The 20,636-nt window shown below is 37.5% G+C and overlaps 2 protein-coding genes across 3 annotated transcripts in view; one reads left to right on the forward strand and one right to left on the reverse strand.

Annotated features, from left to right (window-relative positions):
• MED12L (mediator complex subunit 12L) overlaps positions 1-20,636 on the reverse strand; it is a 353,473-nt gene that overhangs the window by 162,989 nt on the left and 169,848 nt on the right. The gene's annotated exons all lie outside the window — the stretch shown is intronic.
• Positions 1-20,636, forward strand: part of P2RY14 (purinergic receptor P2Y14) — a 71,747-nt gene that overhangs the window by 21,224 nt on the left and 29,887 nt on the right. The window contains exon 2 of the mRNA XM_036443870.2: positions 476-662. The gene's annotated coding sequence lies outside the window, so the exon portion shown is untranslated. The remainder of the gene's footprint in view (positions 1-475; positions 663-20,636) is intronic.

The raw sequence follows: 20,636 nt of genomic DNA on the forward strand, positions 1-20,636 counted from the left end.
TACTCATGAGCTATTTGTCAGAAATGCTCAAATTAATGTGGAAGAAAAACAACCGCAGCACCTTTTACCTAAAAGATGTGGGCAGCAGTGTCAAAAAGTTTCTTTAACCAAACAGTGATTTCACATTTCCAGGTAACCAGATTACCACCCATTTGTGGACATGTTATGTTGTATGACTGTTGATGGTTTCCTCTGGGAGGGTGTTTCTGAGAGAACTACACCTCATCTCCCTCAGTTACTACCATCAGTGCTCCACCTCCTACCGCAAGAATTTGGCAATGCAAAGTTTGAAAAGAAACCAAAGATTGTTGCCTGGTAGTTTATTTGCCAGATGATGCTAAGTGCGGGGGTGGGAGGGGAAGGTAGTAGAAAATGTCAGGAAGGAATTAGATCACTGAGGGGAGAGACTAGTACAGAGGCTGCCTGACACCACAGGGATACTAACATCTCTTTTTCTTCTCGTTTCCATGCCCAGCCAAGAGTGAGCTATAGTTGGCCAACTCAGCAGTGACACTCAACCCACTATCTTGTGGTTTCTGACAAGTTCCTGGTTTTCTTGAAGACGAACAAGAACTCTGTGTCTCAACAGTCGTAGTTGGAAGCGCACAATGAGACATTCTGAAATGAGAGCTGCCCACTTGCAGAGGAAGCTCTGGAGGCAGGTAAGGAAACAGCGTCTCTATGGAGAACCTGAGTGTGTGTGCATGGGAAACAGCTCTTCTGTGGAGCACCCGAGTGTGTGTGCATGCTGTGTGAGGACGGAATAGGAGACGTCAGAATTGGGCAGCAATAATGCCAAGTAGCCCTGGACTGTCCCCATTTGCTCGCTTTTTGTTTGACAACTGTAATTGGTGTTTATTGTAAAACATTTACTCATGTTGATTCTGAGATACAAATCAGAAATTTTAGCAGTGATGATTATTTATTATTTCCAGAAAAATATATCTGTGATGAGGAGATAGCAAAGAACATGCTTAAGGTATTCACCCAGTACAAACATTTCAAATACTTGTAAGTGCATATCAAAATAGCCTCTAAAAATTGATAGTCAATTATTACAATGATATTCATGAATCCATTTTTGTTTGCAATTGCATGTATGCAAAGATAGACAGTGACTATTTCTACATATATTTATACAGGTAAAAATTTTTTATCTTTGTTGTTACTGGGATAAATTAACACTTTAATTATCTAATAAGATATTTAATTTCCTCTTAAAGGAATGATAAGCTACAAAAATATCTATCCTATGCATAGCAAACATTTTTGAGTTCATGTTACTTATTGTGGTTTAAGACTAGTCAATCTATTATTTAAAATACATTAAACATTATAAATTTAAATTGTACACAAGGTAAATGGGACATATTCACACTGTCAGCATATTCAACCAATCTCATGCAATTCATTTAGTCCAGAAATTTTTTAAATATTATTTTATTGATTTCAGAGAGGAAGGGAGAAGGAAAGAGAGACAGAAACATCATGATGAGAATCATTTATCAGCTGCCACCTGCACGCCCCCCTAGTGGGCTTCAAGCCCACAACCTGAGCATGTGACCTTGACCACAATTGAACCTGAGACATTTCAGTCTACAGGCCAGCACTCTATCCAGCCAGGGCCAGAAATATTTTTTAAAGACAACTAATCCTACAGAGAAAATAAATCAAAGAAAATAAATAAAAAATAAAAAATACATTGCAGTAAATCCAACTCCAAGTTCCTGCCCCAATGCCAGACAATCCAGTTCCTCCATGTATATCCTTGGAACACCCCCAAAGCTGTTGCCTAAGTTCTGATGCTCAGAGGGAATGAGTTCATATAAGTTCGTGCACCAATCCTTTAAGAGGAATTGCCTGGGTCACTCAGCCACAATCCCCCTGGTTTTTATAGCTGAAGTTACAGGGATTTCTCTTCTCTTCTCAGCTCTGGAACATTGGGCTGGGGGTCTCATGTGGGGCTGGAACCCCTTGCTTCTCCACAGGAGGAATCTGCAACCAAAGTATCACTCCTCGTTAACAAAACATCATATGTAGGTGTTGGACCAGCCCATTCTATTACTCTGTCATTCTCCCAGTCATGATGTACTTTCTTCCTTAATTCTGTAGTTGTAGGGCTTCCATTCAACCAGATTTCAGGTTGTTCTGAATGACAATTGTTTTATATTTTAGTTATAATTTTGATGTGGTTGTGGGAGGCAGCGAATACCAGTGTTTACCTATGCCACCATCTTGGTTCTCCCCTATTATGATTTTCTTAATAAAATTTCCTTTACTTTAGCTTACTTTGTTTCAAGAATACAGTATATAATCCATAAAAAATATGCATTACTTGACCATTAATATTATTGGCAATACTTATAGTCAACAGAAGGCATTTAGTAGATAAGTTTTGGGGGAATCAAAAGTTATACTTGGATTTTCAACTATACAAGATTTAGTGCCCATAATTCCTGTGTTGTTGAAGGGTCAACTGTATACACATCAGTGTGGTCACTTGGAAGAAGAATCTGATTCTCAATGTTCCTGAATCACACACTTATTTTATCACATCATTGGACTATAGGAGTGGTTCACACAGGCACACTTGAAAAGTGCCAACTTTTCTCTTATTGTGGGAGAGATACCTGACTGGAAAACAGGACTCTCCTACTGATTAGAACAGGGATGGAGAATCTCTGTCAAGAAGTTTTCCTGCCTAGGTCCATTTAGCTATTTATGATGTAATTCATGGGCCAGACAAAATTATCAATTGAAAAATCAGCCTGCTCTCCCATACTGCCAACAGTATTGGGATAAATGCTCATATATGTTTTTTTTTTAAATTAGCCTGCTATATTTGGTCAAAAATTTAATTAACTCACCCCTAATGTCTTGGCAGGGCCAGACCAGATGATTTTACTGGTCTTATACAGCCTGTGGGCTAGACACACACACACCCCTCCCCCACCTCTGCACTGGCTTAGTGAGTCCAGCTCTGAAGTAAAAGGTTGATAGGTGAGCTCACAAGAGGCTTTATCTAAAGAACATTTTCATCCTACTACAGAGCATGAATGAAATCAGCCTCATTCTAGAGGTATTTCAATCATACATTCATTCAATAAATGCTGATTGCTCACTATATGGAGGTCATGATTCTAGATGCTAGGGATACTCTGTGTGTTACAGCACCCAGACTTCATGAAAATTTCATTCTAATACACAGAGACAGAGCTTTACACCTATAATCTTTCTTCTCTAGGAAATGACATACAATCTCTGGGCATATCGTAACTTAATAAGGAACATTTCTATTTTCTTTATAGAAATTTGGAAGGGACTCTATTCTCATCATTAGTCAACCACTATTTACTGATTTGACACAAATTCTTGACAAAACCTTGAGAACTCTGCATGACAAAAATGAAATATATAAAACAGTATCAGATTCAGTTATATTTATTCAGGGTTGGCGATAGTGTTTAATATTCTCTGTTTTCTGGCCCCTGGAAATTCCTGTCTGCTTTAGCACAAGGATGTCACTGCCTCTTTCCCTATTAAAAATACCTCTGCAAGAACTGCCTTTATAGAAGTGAAAAAAGGAAGAGAAAGGCTACAGTATGAGATGCAAATAAAACCCAAGACTCCAGTTAAATATCCCTGCTATCACTGAGTCTATGAAGAGTTTAAATACGGAATCAGTCAGTCTTCATCACCAGTATTACCTAGGAAAGTCATTAATTAGCTTCCTATCCCACAAAAAACAGACTGTCCAAATTATTTTCAGAAAAGAATATCTCCTTAAAATAATTCATTTTAACTTAAAGTTTTTAACTTAATAAATAATGTAAACTTTTTGTCTAATCATTGGTTATTATACCAACACTTTCTGAGTATGGGTCTGCTAATTAGTTATGTACTAATTTTCCTTCATAAACCATAAATTTAACATATTGTCAGTCAGGTCCAGTTTGTTAGTCTAGTGGTATGAGAAATGTAAATACTTGAGAGGCCAGATGAGTAAAAATAACCCAGACCTAGACCTAGACTACTAAATCCTCAAAAGAACCAACTATGTCTCAGCCTAGTAAGGAAATGGCACAGTGAAGTTTCTCCACAAATGTTTTACGGACAAATAGCAAAACAGAGGATCTTAACACACTAAATATGTCATGGAAAAAACATCCTGCCTCACTAGTTTTTATCTAAATCCACTCCTACCCCACCTAACAAAAGGTGAAGGCCATGATATCACTAAGACTGGCAACCAAACCTAACCTTACAAGGCCAAGTAATATAGCATCATAACAAAGAACAAAGGGCATGAGTTCTTTTAAAAAAAAAAAACTTATTGTTGAAAGTATTACACACGTCTCTTATTTCCCTCATTAGTCCATCACTTCTCACTCACCAACCCTTCCCTACCTTCCCTCTGAGTCTCCTCATTCTGTTCTATGTGTCTATGAATCTGGATTTATTTTGTTCATAGGTTTATTTTGATCATTACATTCCACATACGAGTGAGATTATGTGATACTTGTCTTTTCTCTGACTGGCTTATTTCACTTAGCATAACACTCTCCAGGTCCGTCTATGCTGTCTCAAAGAGTCACAGATCATTTTTTATTTAATGCGGCACTCATCTACTGGTGGGCACTTAAATACTGAAAATTGTGCGGCTAAGAACATAGGGGTGCATACATTCTTTGATTGGTGTTTTGAGTTTCTTAGGATATATTCCAGAAGTGTGATCACTAGATCAAACAGCATTTCCAAATGTTATTTTCTGAGGAAACTCCATACTGTTTTCAATAATGTCTACACCAGTCTGCATTCCCACCAGGCAAGTACTAGGGTTCCCTGTTATCCACACCCTCGCCAAGCACTTGTCAGTTGTTGATTTGTTGATGGTAGCCAATTTGGCAGGTGTGAGGTGATACCACACTGCTGTTTTAATTTACATCTCTCTGATGATCATTGAATTTGTGAATTTTTTCATATGTCTCTTGGCCATCTGTATGTCCCTTTGGAGAAGTGTCTATTTAGTCTTTTGTCCATTTTTAATTGGATTGTCTTTTGTTAAGTAGTATGAGTTCTCTATATATTTTGGATATTAACCCTTTTTCAGATGCATCATTGCCAAATATATCCTCCCATACAGTTTCCTTTTCATTTTGTTGATGGTTTCTTTTGCTGTGTAGAAGCTTTTATTTTGATTTGGTTATTTTCTCCTTAGTTTCCTTTGCCCTGGGAGATGTATTGGTAAACATATTGCTAGGAGATATGTCAGAAATTTTGCTACCTATAGTTTCTTATAGGATTTTTATGGTTTCTCAACTTACATTTAAGTCTTTTATCCATTTTGAATATATTCTTGTGTATGGTGAAAGTTAGTGGTCTAGATTCATTCTTTTGCATATATCTGTCATATTTTCCCAACACCATTTATTGTAGAGACTGCCTTTACTCCATTGTATGTTCTTGCCTCCTTTGTTAAATATTAATTGAGCAGGACGACTTGGGTTAATTTCTGAGTTCTCTGTTTGGTTCCATTGATCTAAATGCCCGTTCTTGTGCCAGTACCAGGATGTTTTGATTACAATGGCTTTGTATTATAATTTTATAAAGTTGTGATCCCTCCAACTTTATTCTTCTTTCTCAAGATTGATAAGGCTATTCAGGATCTTTTTTGGTTCCATATAAATTTTTGGAGTGTTTATTCTAATAATGTAAAATATGCTGTTGGTATTTTAATGGGTTTAGCACTGAATCTGTAGATTGTTTTGGGTAGTGTGGACATTTTAATGATATTAATTCTAGCAATCCATGAACACAGTATATTCTTACACTTGTTTATATTTTCTATCTGTTTTTTTCAATGCCCTGTAGTTTTCCAAGAACAAATCTTTTACCTCTTTGGTTAAGTTTATTCCCAATTATCTTAAATTTTTTTTTTTTATTAAAATGGTAAATGGGATTGTTTGTTAAATTTCTCTTTCTCATAATTTATTATTGGTGTGTTAAAAAAGCCATTGATTTTTGGGTGTTGATTTTGTATTCTGCTACATTACCAAATTCATTAATTAAATCTAGTAGTTTTTTTCGTGGAGTTTTTAGTGTTTATGTACAATATCATGTTACCTGCAAATAATGAGAATTTTAGATCCTCCTTTCTAATTTGGATGCCTTTTAATTATCCTATTTGTCTTATTACTATGGGTAGGTCTTCCAGTACTATGTTAAATAAGATTGATGAAAGCAGATACCTCTTCTTATTCCTGTTCTTAGGGGAAATGGTTTTAGTTTTTGCCCATTGAGTATGCTAATCGATGTAGGTTTGTCATATATGGCCTTTATCATGTTGAAATATGCTTCTTCTTGGCTGAGTTTTTATAAAAAATGGATATTGGATTTTGTTGAATGCTTCTTTTGCATCTGTTGATATGATTATGTGATTTTTGTCTTTCTCTTTGTTTATGTGATGTATCACGTTTATTTTTTTAATTTTTGAAAATATATTTTATTGTTATTTTATAGAGAGGAAGGGAGAGGGAGTTAGAAACATCGATGAGAGAGAAACATCATTCAGCCACCTCCTGCACACCCTCTACTGGGGATATGCCCACAACCAAGGTGCATGGCTTGACCAGTATCGAACCTGGAACCCTTGAGTCTGCAGGACACTCTATCCATTGAACCAAACTGGATAGGGCTCTGCAGGACACTCTATCCATTGAACCAAACTGGATAGGGCTTATTGATTTGCAAATATTGTACTAGACTCACATACCTTGAATAAATCCCACTTGGTCATATTTATTTTTAATATATTGCTGGATCCAATTTACTAATAATTTGTTGAGTTTATCATAATCTGTGTTCATCAGGGATATTGGCCTGTAATTCTCTCTCTTTGTAGTGTCTTTATCTGTTTTGGAAGATGGATAATGCTGGCCTTATTAAAAAGAGCTTAGAAGTTTTCCTTCCTCTTAAATTTTCTTGAATAGTTTGAGGAATATAGTTATTAGTTATTCTTTAAATAGTTGGTAAAACTCCCTTATGAAGCCATCCTGACCCCATCTTTTGTTTGCTGGGATCTTTTTTTATTACTGCTTTTATTTCATCAGTTGCTACTGGCCTATTCATATTTTCTGATTCCTTCTGATTCAATTTTGGGAGATTGTATTTTTCTAGAAATTTGTCCACTTCATGGCTAATGCTTCATCAATCTTCTTTATCCTTTCAAAGAATCAGCTCATTGTTTCATTGATTTTTTTATATTGTATTTTTAGTCTCTATGTGATTTGTTTCTACTCTAACCTTTATTATTTCCTTCCTTCTATTTACATTGGGCTTTTCTTTTTGTCCTCTTTCTAGATCTTTAAGTGGTAGGGTTAAAGAGTTTATTATTAATTTTTGAGGCAGGCCTGTAGTGCTATGAGCTTCCCTCTAAGGGCTGCATTTACTGTGTCTCATAGGGTTTGGATTGTTGTGTTTTCATTATCATTTTGGGTTGTTGTGTGTTCATCTTCATTTGTTTCCAGGAAATTTTTTTCTTTCTTTCTTGATCTCATTGGTAACCCATTCATAGTTTAATAACATGCTATTAAATGTTTGAATGTTTTCAAGGGTTTTTATTCTAGTTGTAATTCACTGTGATCTAAGAAGATGCTTGATATGATTTGAATCTTCTTGAATCTTTCTTGAACTTGTAGAGACTTGTTTTGTGTACTAAGATGTGATCTATCATTGTGAATGATCCATATGCACGTGAGAAGAATGTATATTCTGCAGTTCTAGGGAATATAGAAATGTTTTATAAATGTCAATTAAATCCATCTGATTTAGTGTGCCTTTAGTCACTTTTCCTTGTTAAGTTTTTGTCTGGAAGATATATCCAGGGAAGTCCCTATTATGACTGTATTGTTGTCAATCTCTCCCTTAAAGTCCTCTAGAAGTTTTATATGTTGTGGTGCTCCTAAACTGAATGCATATATGTCCTACTGTTGGATCGATCACTTTAGTATTATGTCATGGTCATTGTTGTCTCTGATAATGACCTTCATTTTGAAGTCTGTTTTGTCACATATGAGTATTGCTACCCCAACTTCTTTTCTTTTCCATTTGCATGGAATTTTTTTTGCTATCCCTTTACTATCATCCTATGTGCATCCTTTGTTCTGAACATATAGTTGGGTTACGTTATGTATCCATTCAGCTGCACTATGTCTTTTGATTGGAACATTTAATCCATTTACATTTAAGGTTATTATTGATAGAGGGCCAGTGCACAAAATTAATGAACTCAAGGGGCAGAGGAGGTTCCCTCAACCTAGATTGAAAGAGGGCACAAGCCAGGCCCTCTTTGGTGCATGGGACCCCAATGGTGCATGGTTGGGTGGGGCCAGAGAGGGACCCCAATGGTGCATGGTTGGGTGGGGCCAGAGAGGGTTGCAGGAGGTTGACCAGCCAGGGAAGGGCCATGGGAGGGCTCCAGGGCATGTCCGTCCCCAATCAGCCAGACCCCAACAGCAAGCTAACCTATCATTCAGAGTGTCTGCCCCAATAGAGGTCAGTGCACGTAATAGCGAGTGGTTGAGTAGTCTTAGCATATCATTAGCCTATTGCGCTTTGATTGGTTGAACAAGGAAGGAAAGTAGACCAAACAACCTAATATTCTAAGTGCCCAATTGTTTGGTGATCCATTCAACTGGGCACTTGGCATATTAGGCTTTTATTGTATAGGGTACTAATTTGCTGTCATTTTAAGTCCATATTCCTAGGTTTCTCTATTTCTTCTTCTGATTGCAGCAGTAACTTTAGCATTTCTTAGAATGCTGACGTGGTAGTGATAAACTTCTTTAGGCATTTTTTGCCTGGGAAGCTCTTTATTTCAACCTGTATTTTGAATGATAGCCTTGTTGGATATTGTAATCTTATTTTTAGATCCTTGCTTTCTATTACCTGAGTACTTCATGCCATTCCCTTCTGGTGTATAGGTTAGAAATCTGAGAAATCAGCTGACAGCCTTATGGGAGCTCCCTTGTAGGTAACAAATTGCTTTTCTCTTGCTGCCTTTAAGATTCTCTGTTTGTCTTTAATTTTTGTCATTTTAAGTATGATGTGTCTTGGCATAGGCTTATTTGGATTCTTCTTTTCTGGAACTTTCTGTGCCTTCTGTTCTGTGTGACTTTTTCCTTCACCAGGGTAGGAAGTATTCTGCCATTATTTCTTCAAGCACATTCTCTATCCCTTGCTCCCTTTCTTCCCCTTCTGGCACACCTATTATGCAAATATTGTTGTTGCATGTTGCATGTTTTCCCACAGCTCCCTTAAGCTGTCCCCTGTCCCCTGTTTTTTAATCATATTTTTCTTCTTGGTTCTTTGATTGATTGATTTTTTTCCTACCAATCTTCTAATTCACTGATCAAATCCTCAAATTCCCCTAATATACTGTGTATTCCTTACAATGTATTCTTTAGTAGTGTCATTCATTCTTTATTTTCAACTGTTCTTTTTCATAGTTACTATGAAAAGCTGTTGAGCATCTTTACCATCATTATTCTGACCTCTATATCTGATAAATTTCTTATCTCAATTTCATTTACCTCTTCTTCTGGAGAATTCTCTTGTTCTTTCTTTTGGGAGTTAATTATCTCCTCATTTTGGCTGCCTATTTGGGTTTGTAACTTTTCATTAGGTAGATCTGCTACACCTCCCAGTCTCTAGTTCAGGACAGTGTCAAATGCTGCTTCTGACTAATTGGATCAGACAAAAACTCAAAGATCCAGAGGCCTGCCTCTGCCTGCATTCTGATTTGATTCAGTATTAAGTGGCCCTCAAGCAACTGTCCTCAGGTGTGGCAAGAGGTTTCCAACAGGGTGGGGCAAGTGCATGGACGCTAATTGTTATTCTCAGCCTCTTAAAGGACCTCAGCAACTCCCCACCATGTGGTAAGATGTTTTCCAAAAGGCTGGGTCAACCCTCTTCTCCCTAGGTGAAAACTGCTTGGATTGCAAAAGCTCTGCCTGATAAAGATGCCTTTGGCAGCATGAGAGAATAACTCAGCACTGGAAACCAGGTTGATTGCCTTAAAAAACATTAACCCCAGAGCTCCCAACCATGCCTTCTGCTCACATAGCTCCAGTCCACCATGGTCCACCCCCACCCATCTCTTCCAAGCTCAAGTTGATTGGCTGCACTCAAAATTTTGTGCATTGGCACTTTAAGAGGGCACCTGCATTTTCAACCATCTCTCTGCTGCAGGAAGCAGACCTGTTGCTTGTCACAGCCTGATCTTATGTGAGTACCTTTTGTAGTTCTAATGCTTCCTAGTGGGGAAGTATGGGTGAGGAGTGGGGACCAGCTTAGTGATTAAATCTCAGAATTCTCAGTAGCAGCTCCCCACAGCAGAGATAGCTCTCAAGCACTTCTGCTGTCTGTGGATGCCAGACCAGTCCTTTCATGCCTCTGCCCTTCCTATCAGTCTTTATGTGGTCTCTAATTTCCATCCTTGTTTATAAGGGTTCTCTCCAGCTAGTCTTCAGTTAATTTTTTTTTTTAAGTAGTAATTTCAGTTTGGTCCTAGGAGCATGTCTGTGTGACATCCACTTATTCTGCTGCCATTTTTAATCTTCAGAGCATCCATTCTTGAATCAGACTATGTGGTTTGAAATCTTGACTTCACACCACTCACTGTGTGATGACCTTAATAAGTTAAGTAATGATTCTGTGATTCACCTCCCTCATAAAAATTACTTAACATAGAAATTAAATGAATTAATATGCATGTGGTGTAAAAGTACAATCAGTGTTTATTGATGTCCTCATCATCATCCTCTCATGTCTCAGTAACATAGTACAGTCGTTTGATTGTAAGAATAGCAAAACCCAAAAAGATATGTTCAAATTCCAGCTTGTCATTAAGCATCTGCCTACTCAGCTTATTTATCTGTAAAATCAGAACGAAAATTTTTACCCAAGTAAAACTAATGTAATAGTTATCATAGTATCTGGCGCATAGCTGACAACATAGACCTAATCCATATTCAGACAGACAGCCTCTCCCGCACGTCTGACTATCCACACTCCACCAAAAGAATCTTAACCAGCGTTTAATTGTGGACTCAGCTTTTAGTTGGGGCAATGAAGGTGAAGCTACCTCCCCCAAGGAAACACTTTCTGGGAAGATATTCACTTCACAGATAGGATATAACCTAAGAAAAATAAATGCTATACTATGGAGTTAAAATTGGAGTTTAGCAAAAAGAAAGAATTCTGCCAGAGCCTCTAATAGACAGAAAGAAGAAACAGAGTTAGGCAGAATATAGAAAGAGGAAAATGATACAGCAACAGAGAAATGGGAAGTGGTATACTGAATAGGGAAACAACTTCAACTAATACATTTCTTGCCCCAAAGCATGTTTTCTCTTATTATTTTCCTGACCTCTTGAACTTCTCTATTGGAAATATTTTTCCTCCAATACCCAATCTCTGGCAACATTTATCAATTTTATATTCAAAACACAACACAAAACATCTTTTGCCCAGGGCCTCTTTTCTGTTTGATCTCCCTTTATCTGAGAGCTCATGCGGTGCATACTCCCTGGCATCTTTCCAACATCCTACACCAAGTACAATACATGCAGTTTACAATCTGCTTCATGTCTGCTCAACATTGTTATTGCTCCTTGGCAAGTTTTTTAAACTTAGGTTGGGGTAGAAACTACATACAACAAAAGGAAAATAGTTTTAAAATATAAATTCAATTAGTTTTGACAACATGGAAATTATAACCCCAATTAAAAGTAGTATTTTCATTATAAAAGTACCCTTGTGTCAAAGGTGTCCACATTCTGGATTGCCACAAGAGCTTAGTTTAACAATAGAACTGCATGTAGATAGAATCACACAGTATGTGTACCCTTTTTTTGCCTGACTAATTTTGCTCAACATAACGTTTTGAGATTTATTGATATTGTTGACACAATTATTTCTCTTGATCACTGTGGTATTCTATAGGTATATCACAATTAAGTATACACCATTTGTTTACTCCTTTTAATCTGTTGATAAACATTTGGGTCTATTATGAATAACTTGGCTATTAGCATTCCAGTAAAAGTCTTTTTTATGGAGATATGCTTTCATTTCCCCCAGGTGGCACCTAGGATATAAATTACTAGCTCATAATGTTGCAAGCAATGTGTTTAACCTGATTAAGAAGTTACCAGGCCAAAATCGGTTTGGCTCAGTGGATAGAGCATCGGTCTGCGGACTGAGAGGTCCCAGGTTCAATTCCGGTCAAGGGCATGTACCTTGGTGGGGGTGTGCAGAAGGCAGCTGGTAGATGTTTCTCTCTCATCGATGTTTCTAGCTCTCTATCCCTCTCCCTTCCTCTCTGTGAAAAATCAATAATATATATATATATATATATATATATATATATATATATATATATTAAAAAAAAGTTGCCAAACAATTTTCTAAAGTAGATTTTATTATTTTACAATCCAATAAAAAAATGTATGACAGTATTAATTGTTATATATATATATATCAACTATTAGCAATGTCAGTTTTTGTTCGATTTTTTTTTTTTTAGTTATTTTATTTGCCATTCTAAGGGTGTGATTTTAATTGTGTCATTTTAATCTGTATTTTCCTGTTAAATAATGATGCTCAGCATCTTTTTATGCATTACTTTGTTAAATATCTTCTTTTGTAAATTGTTCACAGTTTTAGTCCATTTATTAAAATTGAGTAACTTCCTATTTAGCAAACCTAACAGAAATGAAGTCATGAATATGACCCAATGGAGCAATCCAAAAGGATCCATTTACAACAGATACTATGGAACCCAAAAGTATCCATTTAGAGCAAATGCTATGGCTCTGCCTTATGACAAGCTTCTGACTAGGGCAGGGATATTCCAAAGTTTTTATTTTTGTACAAAGAGCAAATTCACCCAACACACAAAATAGAACATAGTTTGCTCACAATCATTTTTCTTCTTGTTTGAATATACATTAGAACAGGGGTCTTCAAACTTCTCTCATTATGAGAATCACCTGGTGGAGTTGTTAAAACACAGATTCCCGGATCCCAACTATAAGAAGTGCTATCAGGAATCTGTGGTTTAACACCTCCACCAGGTGATTCTCATAATGAGAGAAGTTTGAAGACCCCTGCATTAGAACAACCACTATGTCATCAGTGTAAACCTAATTCTCCTTAATGAATAGGCTCCATAAAAACAGTCAGTGACTCAAAGTAGCTTTATTGAAAACCAACTTTAAAATAACTAATATGTATTGCAAAAATTACTAGCAGGGGATATATTTTTATATCCTAAAACATTTGCATTATTGCCTAAATCGGTTTGGCTCAGTGGATAAAGCGCCAGCCTGTGGACTGAAAGGTCTCGGGTTCGATTCCAGTCAAGGGCATGTTCCTTGGTTGCGGGCGCATCCTCAGTGGGAGGTGTGCAAGAGGCAGCCAATTGATGATTCTCTCTCATTAATGTTTCTAACTCTCTATCCCTTTCTCTTCCTTTCTGTGAAAAATCAATAAAAATATATATATTTTAAAAAACATTTGCATTATTTTACAGGATTTAAATAAGTTTTTAAATGTTTATTACTTTTCTAGAAAACATATCAACTCAAAACAAAGAGAATTTTTCCTACTACTTAAAGACTATTATCTAGTATACCTTAAAATAGAGCATTTAAGATATTGCCTTTAGATTTTACTATGAAAAATGCAAGATTCAGAAGAGTAAAAACACTCTTTTCTATTTTATTGGGGTTTAGAAAAATTAATACATTAACAGAGAATTTTGTAAGTACTTAGCAATGTGCTTGATAAAACCATCTACATTCTAAGAAAATGAAGACACTTATCTGAAGAGCTATGTGACAGCTGCTTCCTGACAGCACTGAGCCAAATACACGCATGGTGTAGCAGGTTCATTCCTCATTACATGGCCCTAGTGATTAAGTTTCAACACAACTGAGGAATTGCCATAGGAAAACTAATTACATCTGAATCAAGAACTTAGGCACTCATTTGTAGCTTGCACATACTATATTTTTAATGGTTACGCAGATTCACAAGATAACATGTATTAGAAATAATGAGCAATAGCTGCTTAACATTTAAGGAAAAATAGAAAAGAAAGTACTAAATAAGCCTGGAATTATTTCTTTATAAAGAAAAATATTTGGGTCTAGCTGCTTGAATTCGGTTAAGTTATGCATTTAATTCATTTTTTCATTTAAGTATTTCAAGTAGCCCCATTTCCTTAATAGCACATAATTATTATTATGCCTTCCTAAATGTGCAGTCCTTCCACAGTCAAAAGTAAAAAATAAATAAATAAATAATCCTATCTAATAAAAGGGAATATGCAAATTGATCATCACACCATCACAAAGATGGTGGCACCCATAGCCACAAGATGGGGATGGCAGGTGCACAGAGCAGCCAGACCCACCCTAAGCCCCCCAGCTGCCTAGGGCCAGTCTGAGGCACATGCAGGTCTTGGATGGCGGCTGCACAGCCAACACCCAAGGCGCAGGCAAGCCTTGGATGTCCGCTGCCCAGCTGATGCCTGAGGCACAGGAAAGCCTCAGACTGTGGTTGTGCAGGTGAAACCTGAGACAGAGGTAACCAGGGCTGGCTGAGGCTTGCACTGCCAGCAGTGGCAGCAGCCGAAGTGTGATGGGGCATCACCTTCCCCTGATTGCTGGGTCACCTCCTGCCTCTGAGGGCTCCCAGGCTGTGCTCTCTAGCAAGATATTGAAAACTTATTTGAAGAAATAATAACAGAAAACTTCCCCTACCTGGTGAAAGAAATAGACTTACAAGTCCAGGAAGTGCAGAGAACAAGAGGAATTCAAAGAGGACCACACCAAGGCACATTATAATTAAAATGCCAATGGCAAAGGAGAAAGACAGAATATTAAAAGCAGCAAGAGAAAGGCAGTTAGTTACTGTAAGCTGATTTTGCAACAGAAACTATGCAAGCCAGAAAGGAGTGGCAAGAAATATACAAAGTGATGAATAGCAAGAACCTGCAACCAAGATTACTCTGTCTAGCAAAGCTATCATTTAGAATTGAAGGCCAGATAAAGAGCTTTACAGATAAGAAAATGCTAAAGGAGTTCATCATCACCAAACTATTGAATAGTATTATATGAAATGCTGAAAGGTATTCTTTAAAAAGAGGAAGAAGAAAAAAGTAAAGATAAAAATTATGAACAGCAAATATATATATATCAACAAGTGAATTAAAAATCTGAGGAACAGAATAAACTGGTGAATATAATAGAATCATGCACATAGAATGGGAGGGGATTGATAATTCTCAGGGGGAAGGGGATGTGGGGGGTATGGGAAGAGTCTGGATAGAAATCATACACCTATGGATGAGGACAGTAGGGAGGAGGTAAGGGCAGAGGGTGGAGTGGGAACCGGGTAGAGGGGAGCTATGGAGAAAAAAAAAGAGAAACAATTGTAATACTCTAAACAATAAAGATTTATTAAATTAAAAAAATAAGTACCCCAATAGAGATAAGATTGATTTAAAGTAAGGAGTGAGCTTATAACGTCACAGACTTCTATGCCATAAGTGGTGGGGGTTAAAGGCATGAGTACACCACTTCAGCCTGGAAGAAGGTAGCTTTCCCTTTATATAATGTTTGTAGCATTTTTTTTGTTCTGACTCTTGAATTTCATCTTACTTACCAGGTAGCCAATTGCTTTGTGCTTTATTTTGTCCTGTTCCAAGGCACTAAGTTCCAAAGCTTTTCTCCTATGGCTGGAGTTCCTTTCCATGAATTTGATTGTGTCATTTACTCATTTACTCCTTCATTTATTTAAAATCTTCTAAGGGCCAGAATACAAAAAAAATATTCCAGGAAAATAGCAGAAAGCATCTTTCTCCTGCCCATGACATATAGTTAAGACTACTATGGAATGAAAAAAAGGGGATTATGCTATCTATAATAATAAAAGCATAGTATGTTACTTAGACCAGACAGCTGAATGACCTTCCGGATAAAGCCAGGGCTACAAGGGCCGAGCCCTTTGCATGAATTTCATGCATTGGGCCTCCTAGTTATATAACAAGCGCTATTGTGCAAACATAATTTTAATAATGTCTATAGTCTAGATAACTTATGATTAATGTTAAGTTCATTCAATCAGCAACAAACTGTTTTCTACTGAGTAGTACTGTGAATATGGGCCTAAAAGTTTCCTATATTTAGAATATCCAGATGCATTCCATGATATGGTTCAAATATCTCACAAATTTGTTAACATTTTGACTTAGATAAGTTCATCTTCTCATTTTAATAGAGGATTTGGAATGCCTTGGATATAGACTATCAAAGGAAACCTAATTGCAGCAAGTCATCTCTTAACATCTCCAATACCTTCTGCGACTTTAAGTGAAAGATGAGTTTGATATAGTGAAGGCAGAACAGCAGCAAGAGGTCTACATAGCTTCAACAGAAGGGGTGAGGCAGAGAACACAGGGGGTGCAGTCAGAAAACTGGGCAAGGCCAGCAGTCACAGAGGGTACTGCAGGCCATGATCCAAACCCAGATGTGATCCTCTTTCACCTCATGGCCCTTGGGTGTGTTTGAATAAAGGCACAATCTGTGTTCTTGGAGACTGTTCTTGCAGGTGGCCTGATAAATGACTATGGGGGTTGGGAGGAGAGAGTTATGGAGGCTGGAGGACCAAAAAGGAGACTCCTGCTTCCCAACATTGATTATAACTGAGAGAAGTTTTTAAATACACAAATAAAACTGCAACTGAGGAGGAACAATTTCAGGGGAAAGTCAATCCATCAAACATAAATGAAAAAAACTCTCCATAATGGGTTATGTGTACTTTAAACAATTATAAATCAACGAATGAGTTTAGAGTTATTAGTTAATAAACCTAAAATGGTCACAAGGAGTTTTTTAATAAAAGCAGGTTCCTCTTTTTTATCTGACAAAACATGTCCCTACTGCCCTCATGAAAGAGTTCAGTGCTTCAGTTTATAGGACACCATAGCCAACGATTATTTAATTTTATGCTAAGTGAACACAAACTCTTACCCCATTCAACAAGTTACAAAATAATGAAACAGTTAACACATTGGTATGAAAGACCAACCTCAAAACACAACCTTCAAAGTATTGAGGAGTGCCTGGCAGGTGTGGCTCAGTTGGTTGAGCATAGTTCTGAGCACCAGGAGGTCATGGCTTTGATTCCAGATCAAGACACATGATCGGGTTGCTGGCTTGATAACCAGCAGGGTATGTGCAGGAGGCAGCCAATCGATATGCTTCTCTCTCATTGATGTTTCTATTTCTCTCTTCATCTCCTTTCCTCTCTCTCTAAAATCAATAAAAATATACACATTTTTAACTGCTTTCTTTAAAAAAAAGTTTTGATAGGAACATAGAAGGATTTTATAATGATGAGGAAAATATAAAATAATTCAAATATCCATTAACAGGGAAATAGTTGCATCATGATTCTTTCCCTCAATGGGATGGCATGCAACTATTCATTTTGTTGTTGCTGTTAATCCTCTCCCAACAATATTTTTTCTATTGATTTTAGAGAGAAGAGAAGGGAGGATAGGACTGAGGAAGAAAGAGAGAGGGAGAGAGGGAAACACAGATGTGAGAGAGGCACATTGATTGGTTGCCTCCCACACATACCCCAATCAGGGCCAGGGATTGGACCTGCAACACAGGTATGTGCCCTTGACCAGGAATTGAATCCATGTGTGAAGGTTGACACTCCAATCACTGAGCTACACTGGCCATGGTGGGGTGCAACTATTCTAAAGGCAGAGGTAGAGCTTCAGCATGTGACATGGCAAAGTCGCCTAGACGTATGGGGTTGTGAGCAGTGGTAAGAGTTTGACCTCTGCCTATACATATCTACTTCTATGTATCTGCTTTCCAGTACTGAATATTTACTAACATTATTGAGGGCTTCCTACACTTAGGCAATCACTATTGCTTTGTATTATCTCAATAATTTTTTTGCAACAACCCTATGGGATACACAGATATTCCCAATTAACATATGAATTAAGTATTTTAAGTATTTTAGCCAGACTCAAATAGCTGATAAGAGGGAGAAGCAGGGTTTGAATCCAGGAATTCTAACCCAGTAGCTCATATCCTTAACCTTTATATCATTCATCCCTAAGTTTATTAAATCAATTTGCCTTGGATTCTTCCTTTCAAATAACATTAAAGAAAAAATTTCCACTTAGTGTACTGGGAAATAATTTTAAGGAAAATAAAATTAATGATGAAATATGCAAAGCTTTTTTGGAAAGTTATGACCCAAATTGACATTAAACTCAAGATTAAAGTACAAGGAACTTTGCAAACAAATATTATTCAAAGGTTCAGTGAAAGATAAGAATGCTATCAGTCCTTATTACAGCTGCAAATTGTGAAGGCCACATTTGTGAACTTCCTTCTGGCTGCAGCTGCTTGTGATGTTCAGCAGGAAATGTAATGTTATCCAGTTTAAAATTAAACAGATGTCATCATTTTAAGGCAAACTAGGAAGGTCCCAACAAGCAGGTATTCTGTCAGCTATTCCACATGTTGATGACAAAGGAATGGGAGATATTTCAAGATAAGGTTAATGATAAGCCAAGCCACTAAAGGGTCCTGGGACATCCTAAAAGCATAGGAATTGTGCACACTGCTGTCTTATGATCCATCTCTACTCCCACATGAGCCATTCAGAAATGTCCTACTCCTTATCTCTCATCCAACACATTTACGCATGTCTCCTCTCCACCACTACCACCACTACCCAACAGTAACTCACAGCAGTGTTGTCCTCTCAGCCCAGAGGACCTGCAAGGGGACAAGTTGAAGGCATCTCCCTGCCTCAACTCAAATCCTTACCAGTCATTTGACCTTGGGCAAGATGCTCAACCACTCTGCCTCAACGTTCTCGTTTAATTGGTGTATATTAACAGTACCCACCTCATACGCTAGCACCAGGTTTTAATGCATTAATATAAATAAGGAATTTAGAACAGTATCTGGTATGTTATAAAAACTCAATAAATGTTGGGCATTATTGTTGCTACTAGTATTACCATCATAATGCATAACTAGGAGGCATAAACTCCCCTCTAGTGGCAAAGTTATCAGGTGACTTCTTTTACCTTTTATTTTACCCCTTACAACAAAATAACTGACTACCCAAGGCTAAATTTTACAACCACCTTCATTTTCTTCTTGTCACTTTTTCTATGTTTTCTAATTATTGCATGCATTCCTTAGTAAATTTTTTTTTAATTAGGTTGCTTAAGGTAAAGCAATCCTCACTGAATTCCTTTCCCATCCTCCTGGCTGGGCCAGACCACCAAAGCTCCACCATGTCAACACTGTGGCTGAGCGAACAGGTGTCAGGACCACCCACACACCATGCTGACATTCGCACAGGGCCCAGGACTGCTATCTGCAGAGATATCAGGTGCGAACTCTCCACAAAAATTCCAAAGGCCAAGGTTACACTTGCTACTAAAAATGAATAATGAAATTTTCAAAATGATCACTGGTATGTGACTTAGAACCTAAATGTTAAAATGTGTCGTTTATATTGGAGTATTTACTCAGGGGTCACCAAACCCCAGCTATTGTCTGAAATGATTATACGTTTTTCTAGCTTTCTGGCTTTTACCAAATTTGGAAAGTTCCTTAAAGCTTAAAGCCACTACAAGTGTTAGTTTAATATTTATTCCCAAACTTTAACATGCTTGTTAAAACATGTAACCCAGGGTCCATCCTCAGACTTTCTTTTACTTGGGCGGGGTGTGTGTGTGTGTGTGTGTGTGTGTGTGTGTGTGTGTGTAGAGAAGAGATGGCTGTCTAGGGTAATCCCTGAGAATTTGCATTTCTAGCAAGTTATCAGCTGATGCTGAAAGCCAGGGTCTAGAAACCAAACTTTGAGAACCACTTTATGAGGGCATTTTGACATTTTTCCTTAATATAAACAACCAACCACCCTAATAAAAGTAACATAAGAAAACAAATGGCAATTTCTCCATTACGTGCCTGTGAATTACCACTTAGTGTCTGCCATACTCCTCCAACATCACTACCACCTGTATCTTCTTTTGGTCTCCCCAACATTCATACATGCAAGACACCTCCCTAAGTCTTTTCTCAGATATGCCTATTAAGGGTCAGGGTGGAAGCTGAATACAATTACATTATCTTATCTTCAAGAAATCAATAGCAGTTACTAGCATATACCAGCTATGGTTTGTGCCACACACTGTGTGCATTCCATGTGTACTGCTTCACCTAACTCACACAGCCTTGTCCGGGAGGCACCACGTCAGCACCAGCACACAGGTGGCAAAGGCAAAGCTTGGGAAACAGCACACATACAGATGCTAAAGTCCCTTGTCCTGGCCCTGCAGTAGGCAGACAGGGCCCTGACCTAAACGACTCTAAAAGGGCCCACACACATCAAATAAAGACAAATAAAGACAAAAATAAACAAATAAAGACAGAAATTTTAAAAAAAATCCCAGCTCAGGATGTACCACAGCTCTGGGCATTCAGCAGCCACTGTAAGTAAAAGCAGCTTGGCCATAA

This window comes from Pipistrellus kuhlii, unplaced genomic scaffold (assembly GCF_014108245.1).
Source record: "Pipistrellus kuhlii isolate mPipKuh1 unplaced genomic scaffold, mPipKuh1.p scaffold_m20_p_2, whole genome shotgun sequence".
Classification (NCBI taxonomy): Eukaryota; Metazoa; Chordata; class Mammalia; order Chiroptera; family Vespertilionidae; genus Pipistrellus; species Pipistrellus kuhlii.